This window comes from Brachypodium distachyon, chromosome 2 (assembly GCF_000005505.3).
Source record: "Brachypodium distachyon strain Bd21 chromosome 2, Brachypodium_distachyon_v3.0, whole genome shotgun sequence".
Lineage (NCBI taxonomy): Eukaryota > Viridiplantae > Streptophyta > Magnoliopsida > Poales > Poaceae > Brachypodium > Brachypodium distachyon.
In genome coordinates, this window is record NC_016132.3 from 30019584 (window position 1) to 30029618 (window position 10035).

The window sequence follows — 10035 nt, forward strand, 5'->3', positions numbered from 1 at the left end:
GGAGACCCGAATTTGTTTTAATCACTCAGGCCGCATCTAGAGTCCAAATCAAGCAAACAAGTACTTGTTGGAAAGGTAATTACAAGAACTTTCCAACGGATCTGGCCCCATCAAGAGATTCGACTCGTGCTGACCGTGACGGACAAAACAAGCTGACGGATCTGTTTTTCTGTTTCCTAAAGAGTTGTAGTTTGTTAGGAAAGTTAGAGATAGAGTTGGATTTCGGCCTCCTTACTCAAGGTGGACGAAAATATCTCTCCCTCCTCCTTTATATACCCCATGAGCCCCCCCTAAGGAGCCTTGGGTTTTGTTTATATACCCCATGAGCCCCCCTAAGGAGCCTTGGGTTTTGTTTAGTTAAAAGTTAGCCATCGCTACTACTTCGTGTAATCGCGTGTGTCGGTTAGACCACCTGTTTTACCGCTTTCGGAACCCCAACTTATCGTCTCATTGAGACATTGGTTTGATATAGTATATTCGCAATTTTAGATTGCATCCGCTATTTATCTTATTCTTGCTTGTTCTTCGATTGCTTGCAGGAACAAAGACCTTTGTGGTCAGGTTGATCGTGCCCCCGCATGATCAATAACCCTCTGGAGTTGGTGTATCGATTGCTAAGGCGCTGCCTCCTAGGCCGTAGTCGGATCGTCAACGTCACCTCCTACCCAAATCGAGAGTTATCAATCTCATCGAAAGATCGGGCCACCCGCACCCGCATCAGGTTGCTGGGGAGCCCCTTCCCGGCTAGCGCACCCGGCCAGCTGCCAAGGCAGCGTGCCTTCCACTTCCCGGGACCAGAGTTCTCGGGTACCCATCAAAGCGGGTGCTTCTTCTATTCTGGCCCTTGGCGTTGTCTTCGCCAACGACCGTCTCCTTGAGGCGGGATTCCTGGGCCTATCATTCCCGTGAGGTCAACCTGGCAGGGCTTTGTCACTCGTGACCCACGCGTCCCGTATCAGTGGGACCCCGTGGGCCAATGGTACGACAGTAGCCCCCGGGCGTGGGCCGGCAGCCTTGAGGCCCTGATGAGTGCTATCTTTGGTCTATTGCCGGGCTACACCCTATCCGATGCGTGGGTCCCAGGGGAGTATCCTGGTACCCGGCCTCATGGGCCGCATTTACAGTTCCACTCTCCCGAGCGAAACGGTCGGGTGCACGATCTCCTGCCTTATCCTCCATAATCACCAGAGAGTTAAGGCCACGTCGCGCACGCCCATCTTAATTCCCGATTCTTTAGGGCACTTTATTGTTGATCGTGGGGGTGTCCGTTGCAGCCCGCCAGCCCCGATAAATACACGAGGCTGGCGACGGGCACTCCCCACTGCTTCCTGCTTCCGCCATTGCCTCCCCATCTCTCCGCACCCCAACTCCAGCCAAAGCCACACCCCCACTCCCCCCGATGTCTTCCAAGGGCCATAACCGACCCAAGGGGAGCACCAGCAAGGGAGAGAAGCGTGAGAAGGCCAACAAGAAGGAGCTGTCGGATCGAGCACAGAAGGATGAAGAGATGCGGGCCAAGTTCGCCTTCTTATCCCCCGGGTATAACGGCGAGGGAGTGGAGAAGCTGGTCTTGGCGCTCGCCACCAAGCATAATGAGCACGGGCCGACGCGGGTCCTCCTCGTCGGCGCAGAGCGCGACCTGCAGTACTTCTTTCGGGAGGTTCATCCTAGCCGGGTTCGTGCCGCCGCATTCTTTTTTCCTTTCTGCCATCATGGAGGCTCATCATGACTCAAATCCCCCCCACGTTGTTCTTCACATTGCCTGTCTTCCAACACCTTTGTGAAGCATTCGTGGGGGTGATGCCGTCGGTGGCTTTGTTTCGCCACTACTACTACCCGAGGATGGAGGCGAAGGCTCCCCTGTCCTAGGGAGTAGTGTTCCGGTTCCGCGACAAGCTCTAGTCGGAGTTCATCCGGCTGGGGAAGAGGAAGATTGAGAGCGAGTGGCGCCACGACTGGTGTTGGGTGCGCACCGACGAGCTCTAAGATTTCCACGAGGAGCCCCTTGGACCCCCAAAGGGCTCTGACGACTGGACACTCCATGACCAGAAGGACGAGGAGCTGGCCCCGATCTGCGCCACGATCAAGGTGCTCCGCGAGGCTGTGCTCCGTGACACGGACGTGGCGCGCCACTTCATCAGGAGGCGCGTAGCTCCCCTGCAGCAGCGCTCACATCCGGCATGGATGTACACTGGGCTGGTCGACCGAACCCGGCTGCAGCGCACAGAACTCTCGCCGGACGAGGTGCAGTTCTCGGTGAAGGGCATCACCGGCGAGGACGAAGCCTTTCGGTTGCCGCCGCTTGGAGTGCACCCGCTAAACGCCAGGATCCCGAACCCAGGAGACCGGGATCTCCCACTCTGCGATGAGTGGGGCATCGTGGAAGACCCCTTGTCGCAGCCCTCCCCCCCGCAACCCTCGCCCCGCAAGGGTAAGTAGCCTGCCGCCGATTCGGGGAAGGGGAGCCAGGACCAGGGCTCCGCCAGGCCGGAGGACTTGAACTTCGATGATGACGATGGTGATGCTCCCCTGGAAGCCGGCAGGGTTGCGCCAGAGGAGGACGACGATGAAGACGACGTCCCCTAGTGAGGCGGTCTGTGGCAGATCGGGCGAGCAGGCGGGAGGCCAGCCCGCAGCCTCAGGAGCCTCACGTCGATGCGGGGACTGTGGCCTCTGCCGGCGGTGGGGCGGCAGCAGCAGCCGCCTCGGCTACCCCGGCGGCTCCGCCAGTTCCCCCCGCACGAAGCGCCCCCCCCTTGGCGAGGAGCATCCTGGCTGGCAGGGTGCTCAAGCTCAATCCGCCGGGGTAAGTTTGACGTTGCTCTAAATATTTTGGTTTTCACGAATTTTACATATCTTGTTAGATTACTTCTACATTTCCCACGTCTTCGAGGAAGAGGGGGCAGGCCAGTACTTCGCCGGCGGCCCCGACCAAGAAACCGCGCCCGGCGTCGGGCGACGGTGACAAGGACGCCGCTGATGCGGCTGTTACTGCGGCGGCAGCTGCCGCTGGGGACACAAGGGTCCCCGATTCGAGCTTGCAGGGCCCCGGCCCGGCAGCAGGTACGTGGAAGTTCAAGCACTTCTTTCACTCACCCGCGCCATCTCCTAGACTGACGCAGGTGCTCTTCATGCAGTTGCCGGGGATGCTCCAGCTGCGTCCGCGCCCACCGAGGTGCGGGTAATCGACCTCACCGACGAGGTCGATGATGATGCTCCAGACGTGGTTGCCTCCGCCGGAGCCCTTCAACAACCTGCCCCGGAGTCTGCCGGGGACGCTACTGCTGCCGCAGGTGACGTCACACAGACGGCGACACCCGCGACAGGTGACATGGGGCAGCCCCTGCCAGACAAGGCAAGCAGTGGCACCGTGGAGAAGCCCCGAGCCCCCAGCCCACCCCTTTGGACGGACAAGGAGCGGTGGGGCTTGGCCAAACCGGAGGCGTGTCATCGAACCCTGACGCAGCCTCGGGGTCGCAGACGGTTGCGGCGGGGTCCTCTTCCTTCGCCGGAGCCGCCTTCAGCCTAGGAGCAGGGGAGCTTGCCGGGCGGTCATGGGGTCGGATCACTTTCGACCTCAGCGTGTTCCAACAGGGGCACCAGTTGATCGACAACATCCAGCAGCAACACCATGCTCGCGTAGTGGCGGAACTGGGCGCCGCGCGATGGGAGGTAGAGGAGCAACGCGCTGAGCTGCAACGGCTCGAGGGGGAGCTCCAGCAGACGCAGGAAGCTAGGGCGGCGCCTGCCGTGTAAGGAGTGCCAGAGGCCGAAGTCCTCCGGTAGCTGTGGGACCTGTAGCAAGAGCACCAGCGAGAGCTCGATCTGGTGAAGGCCACGCACGCCAAAAGTGAAGAGGAGCACCAAGCGGCCCTAGACTCGTTCTAGGGGCGTCTCCTAGAGAAGACGGACTTGCCGTCCAACTACTCGCTATAGATCCAGCGTCTCCATCGCGAGGTCAGAGAGCTGGAGATGGCAGCTGCGACGGCAGCTGAAGCCTCGGCGCGTCGGGAGAAGGAGCTGCAAGACCAGGCTCGCTCCCGGGAGCACGAGCTGGCGGGGCAGCTCAAGGCTGCTCAGGATGCTGGCTCGTCCCTTTCAGGGCGAGCTTGACATGGCACGGCAGGAGCTCCGGCTCGTCGACGAGGACAACACCAAGAAGGCGTCCGAGATCGGCAAGCTGAAGTCCGAGTGCCGCGAGCACAAGCTGCAGGCCCAGGAAGCTCGTGGTGCATGCACCGAGCTGTGGGCCCGCAGGACAGGGCGAACATGGGCAGCTTCACCTCCTTCTTCGCAGATTTCATTGGCCGGCTGCACGGCCTGCAGAACTGCGTCACGACTTTCGGGGACCGGCAGGTCGGCCTCGCTACCGAGCAGGTTGCCGGGCAAATTCTTACCCGGGTCCACTTCGCCCTCCGTGACTTCCCGTTCGAGTCGGTCTTCGATGCCTGGTCAGACGAAGAAGAGGCCAAGACCCACTAGGAAGCGGTGAAAGGCGTGGTGGATGAGATGGTGGTGTGGATGCAGAGCAAGGCTGACGAAGCTGAAGCTGTCAATGAGGAAGCCGTCGGGGAAGCCCCCGGCGTCGAGGAGGCACTTGACGCCGATGCTGCTGCCCCGGGAGCACCTCTTGCATAGTTGTTTGCTCGTTCTTCTTTTGCATTTTCTTTCCTGCAAGTGGCGCAAGGCGCCTTAGAACTTACTTTGTGTTAGCCTCTTTTGTCATTCTGAATGCTATCTGTGAACTCGTTCGTTCAAGTTTTATTACATCCAATGCCAGTTTACTTGCTTTTCCACTTATGACCAGCTTGCCGGGGAGAGGCTCTGTCCTTCCCGTGCTTTAACCTTCTGTATCTGGGGGCTCACCAGCTACATGCTTGGCCAGACTAGGAACCCGGGATGGACCCGCAGTGCCAACCTAGGGCCAAACAGCAGCGGCTAGCCACTGCGCCTGCGGGTTAACTACCCCAGCGCGCACGCCTCCGGGACAGACCCGCGAGCCACGCGGGGGGGGCATCCTCCTCCCGCAAGCGTCCTTCCTACACTCCGGCTACACGGGGACTGAGCTTACCTCGGCATCCCGGTGTTACTAAAGGAAGAACCATGGACTAAAAACAACGTACTTACCTTTCCGTTCTCTTTGTTCTTGGAGCACTTCATTGAGAGCCATGGCAAGGACGCGATGGCAGTGCACCCTCCAGCGGCACACACGGAGGCATGCACCACCACCACGTCTTCGCGATGCCTCTCGTCTCTCGCATTGCCATTTCTGGTGTCTTTTCATAAGAGATATGGCAGGGCCGCGATGGTGGGAACACCCTCAGCGACAAGCGCAGAGGGATGCACCACCATCGCCTCTCTGCGACATATCTTGCCTTCTTGCCTGTAGCTGGTGTTGCGCTTGTTCCGGTCTTTAAATAGCCAGAGCGCCGCCCTTGCCTCCACAAGCACGGGACCACCGGTTGACGCGTGGAGGCACTAGCCCTGTCTTAGAGTCCTGCATCAAGCCTCGCAGTAATTGCCATATATGCACAACTTTCTCGCAAGACGACGACACCCGTGACCGCCCCACGAGCATCATAGTGTGCCTTCGTCCCCATCTTTACCTTGCACGTCAGATTCTTGCAGTGCCCACGGTGCATAGCAAAAAAGTTCGAAATGCACGAAAAACAACACAAACTGGATAACCTCCTGCCTCCCAGCCCCCGGGCACAGAAGAGTCGACCTCAGACTTGGGTGTGAGCATTTTCATACTTCCATGGTGCCTTGCTGGCACGTAGCACGTCGCGGACGGGTTCGGCAACTGCTAGGCCTCATTCCGGGGCGTCCCGATAACGAGCTTGGTTTTCAGGATTCCAGCAGCCCCCTGCTCACAGCCAAGGATGAGCAGGCAATTCTGTGCACCTAGAGAAGGAGACAGAAGCACACATTAGCAGTAAAGCACAATAGTTACTGAAGCAACACTTATCTTTATTCAACTTTGTGCTAGTGGATTACAATCGGGCCTTGCCCGGCTACACTAGCTTAAAGAGGTACGCTGCCGCAGCGTCACCCGTGGGTAAGGCACCATCGTTTCACGGGTAGAACTTGCGCAAGTGCTCAGTGTTCCAACTATTGGGCACCGGCAAGCCTTCTTCGGTTTCCAGTCGGACAACCTCCGGTCTGGTCACCTGCACTACCCGGAAAGGGCCTTCCCAAATTGGAGTCAACTTGTTCCCGGCCTTCGTTCCTTGTATCCGGCGCAGGACGAGGTCTCCAGCCTCGAGCCCCCTCTCCCGTCGTGATAACGACGGAGTCCTTGCTGGTAGCCTGCAGCTCGCACAACAGCCCGGCATCGAATCTCCTCGATGAAGATAGGGTCATCAATCCTCTGCGCGTGTTGGCTCTTGTCGCCGTACGCGCGTACCCGAGGTGACCCAAGCTTGAGCTCGAGGGGCAGCACAGCTTCTGCCCTGTAGACGAGGGCAAACGAAGTTTGACCCGTCGCCTGACTTGGTGTGGTCCGTAGCGATCACAGCACGGGCTGGAGTTCTTCAACCCAGTATCAAAGGTTCTCGTTTTGAGCCCCCGCAGCACTTCCGCGTTGGCTCGCTCCACTTGCCCGTTGCTCCTCGGATGAGCGATGGAGGCAAAGTGAATTTTAGTGCCCATGTCCTCGCAGTAAGCTTGGAACACCGCACTAGTGAATTGTGAGCCATTATCGGTGATGATGCCGTTAGGTACACCAAACCGGCACACACCTTAATAAACTTGATGGCCGCCTGCGCCGTGACGACTCGGACAGGCTCCACCTCGATGCACTTTGAGAACTTGTCGATGGCCACGAGAAGGAACTGGTCGCTGCCAACTGCTCTCGGAAACTTCCCGACGATATCTAGTCACCAGACCGCGAATGGACACGAGGACGGGATGACTTGCAGGGCTTGCGCTGGCTGGTTGCTCTTCTTGGCGTGAAACTGGCACGCTTCATAGGTCTTGACTAGTTGTTCGGCATCGGCTAATGCTGTTGGCTAGTAGAAGCCATGCCGGAATGCTTTCCCAGCTAGCACCCTGGAGGCCACATGGTGCGAGCATGTGCCTCGATGGATATCCTCCAGCAACGTGCGCCCTTCTTCCTGGGGCACGGAGAGGAGCATAACTCCGTTAGGACGCCTCTGATAGAGATCCCCGTCCACCAGAGCGTACATTTTAGCTTGCCGGCCACTCGCTCCGCGGCAACATCTTTCTCCGGGAGGGTCCCGTCCCTGACGTAGCGAATAATATCCGCTCCCCAGGGTACCAGGTTCCCGGCTCGTGCATGCCACAAGTTTGGCAGCATGGTGCCCCGCAGCTACAGGGTCTTGTAACATCCCGAAAATTTCAAATCTTTTCATATGCATTGCATCCATGAGCATCATGCAATAATTGCACATTTAAATTAAAATTTGAATCTCAAAAAGGCTTTAAAAGATTTTTATTTCAATTTAAACCCTCGGGTTTTCACCCATTTAAGCTTTGGATCTTCAAACCAATAGGGTTTATTTATAAAAAGGGGTTTATTGCATAAATAAGCTATCCCATAATTTTTGGATAATTATTTGGAGTTGAAAAACTATTTTATTTAAATAGTATTAAGCCCTAAAGGCATTTATAGGGCAAATGTATTTTTATATATTTTATTTTGAGGGGAAATTACTCCCAAAAGTTGAATCATGATAAAACATGATTTTACAAATTTTCTGGAATTTATTTGGGCCAATTTGGAGTTCAAAATCAAAAGATATCAAAGAAATAAGAAAAAGGGAAAAAGAAAAGGCTAAAAGAAAAAACCGAAGAAAACCGGCCCGGCCCGGCCAAATGGGCCGACCGGCCCAGTCCGACTGCGCCCGACCAAGCCGGACCGGCCCAGGCGCACGCGCGCGCGCAGCCGCTGACAGGTGGGGCCCACCTGTCAGGGCTTTATTCCCCGGAAGGAAAGCCGCCTGCGCCGCCGCTGAGTCCGCGCCGGACTCCTCATGCCGCCGCAATCTCCGGAATCCGGAGATCCCGACCTTCCCGAAGCACGCCGCCTGCGTCCTTTAAAAGCCCTAGCTCTCCCCTCTCTGTCCCCTCTATTTTCCCGCACCCGCACGCGCCCACGCCGCTGGAATCGCTCGCCGGAGCTCGCCGCGTGCCGCCGCACGGTTTGGTCGCCGCCGGTGAACTCTAAGGTCAAACTCCGCCCTTTTCTAGCCGTTCGCTTTCCCTTGTCCTTGCGCATCTTCTGACGCGCCCATTTCTCCTTTTTGCATGCTGCAGCGCCTCGCCGCCGTCAAGCCAAAGCTCCGAGCCCGCGCCGCGGCCCGCCGTCGTCTTCACGCCGTCCTAGGCGAGGCGTCCGACCGCGTCCCCTACCCCGCCTCGACGCGCTGGGACAGAGAAATAAATTTTTTGAGTTAAATTATTTGACTGACGCCAATAAAACATTATTTAGGGTTTTAATAAATTGTTTTTGCCCTTTTGTTTAAAACCCTAATGCAATTGTTGTAAATACTTATGCTTAAGATCAGTTGATCACCCAAATAAAATAAAACCAAATCATGTCACATGTTTGCATTGCATCATAGCATACTTTATTTTTGTCATGATTTGAATTGTGTGTTTATGTGTGTGTATATTGTTTGTATTTGAATAGTTTTCTCGGAGAGCGAACCTTGTGATTGTGACGAGTGTTGGAACTCCAACTGCTGCCAAGGCAAGTTCACTTTGATCATATCCTATTATCATTGTTTTTTAAAATATTTATGCATTAGAGTTGTTTGTAGAAATGCATTGATAGGACTATTACTCGTACTTATGCTAGCTATGATTGACCTACTAGCTATAGGGTTATCTTTGCCATGAATCCTCCACCAATAGCCATAGTGATTAGTATTGCTTAGCCATGCTATGTAAGTAAATGTGGGAGGGAATCTCAATCACTGTGAAATGATGATGTGGAGTGATTTTGAAAACTTGGCAAAACAACCCTAATGAACCATCCTGGGTGGACTGCTTTGAGATTTTGAGATGTTATGCGACGTCAGGTCCATTTCTATGGGTCCCTCTGAGTCGAGTCTCCGTGGATTCGGAGAGCGCTTGCGTAGCAAATGTGGAATGCCACCTGGGTTATCAGAGACTGGACTACTTTCCTATTTAGTAGCTTCCAGTACAACCAAAAGCTAAATGGGCTCTGGCTGGATGGAGTAAGAAATATGAACCCAGATCCGAGGTATTGTACTGAGGTAGTTGTGTAGGTGGGAGCACGGGTCCCTCAGGTGGTCTGGGGGAATATGTTCTGAAAATTCTTGAAGTCGATGCCGTTGCTACTCCACCCGAAGGACAGCAAGGGATTAACACGTCGATTTCTTGTGGGGAATGTGTACAACCTCTCGAGAGTGACAAACTAAGTACTTAGCCGTGTCCCCGGTTACGGACAATTATGAGCGACTAGATATTGGGGCTGTAAGGAAGGTCTCACTCATTCCAATTTCTTAAATAAAATGAATGGTTTGAACAGGGTAGGGGCACTTGATGTTTCTACTCAATGTGCTCTAGGTTAATAGGAGCATGGGTGTTTCTATCCCGTGTCCATTAGTTAACAATAATGTAATACTTCTTTGTAGTAAGATAAACTATGTTTCGCTACCACGCCATAAAGCATGAACCCCACTATACCTCAATGCATATACTTGGTAGGATCTGTTATAACTTTCAGGTGAACTTGCCAATACATTCAATGTGTTGACCACGTAGTGGCTGCAATCAATAATGCAGGTGAATCTGACGAAGAGTGAGGTTCGTCGATGTTTCGTTGGGTCATGTGCTTACATTCCAACATGCTCTCTCCTCTGGGAGTAGTTGAGGCCCATTTGCTCTACCTTTCCGCTGCTGTTTTTATGATACGATGTTTTATGGTCTTGAAACACTAATTGTTTATGCTGCCCCAAGGGGTCATGCAAATTTGTAAGTACAATTAACTTTTGGATGATACGATGTAATAAAGTACATTTTGACCTTTGTATCTTGGTATTACAT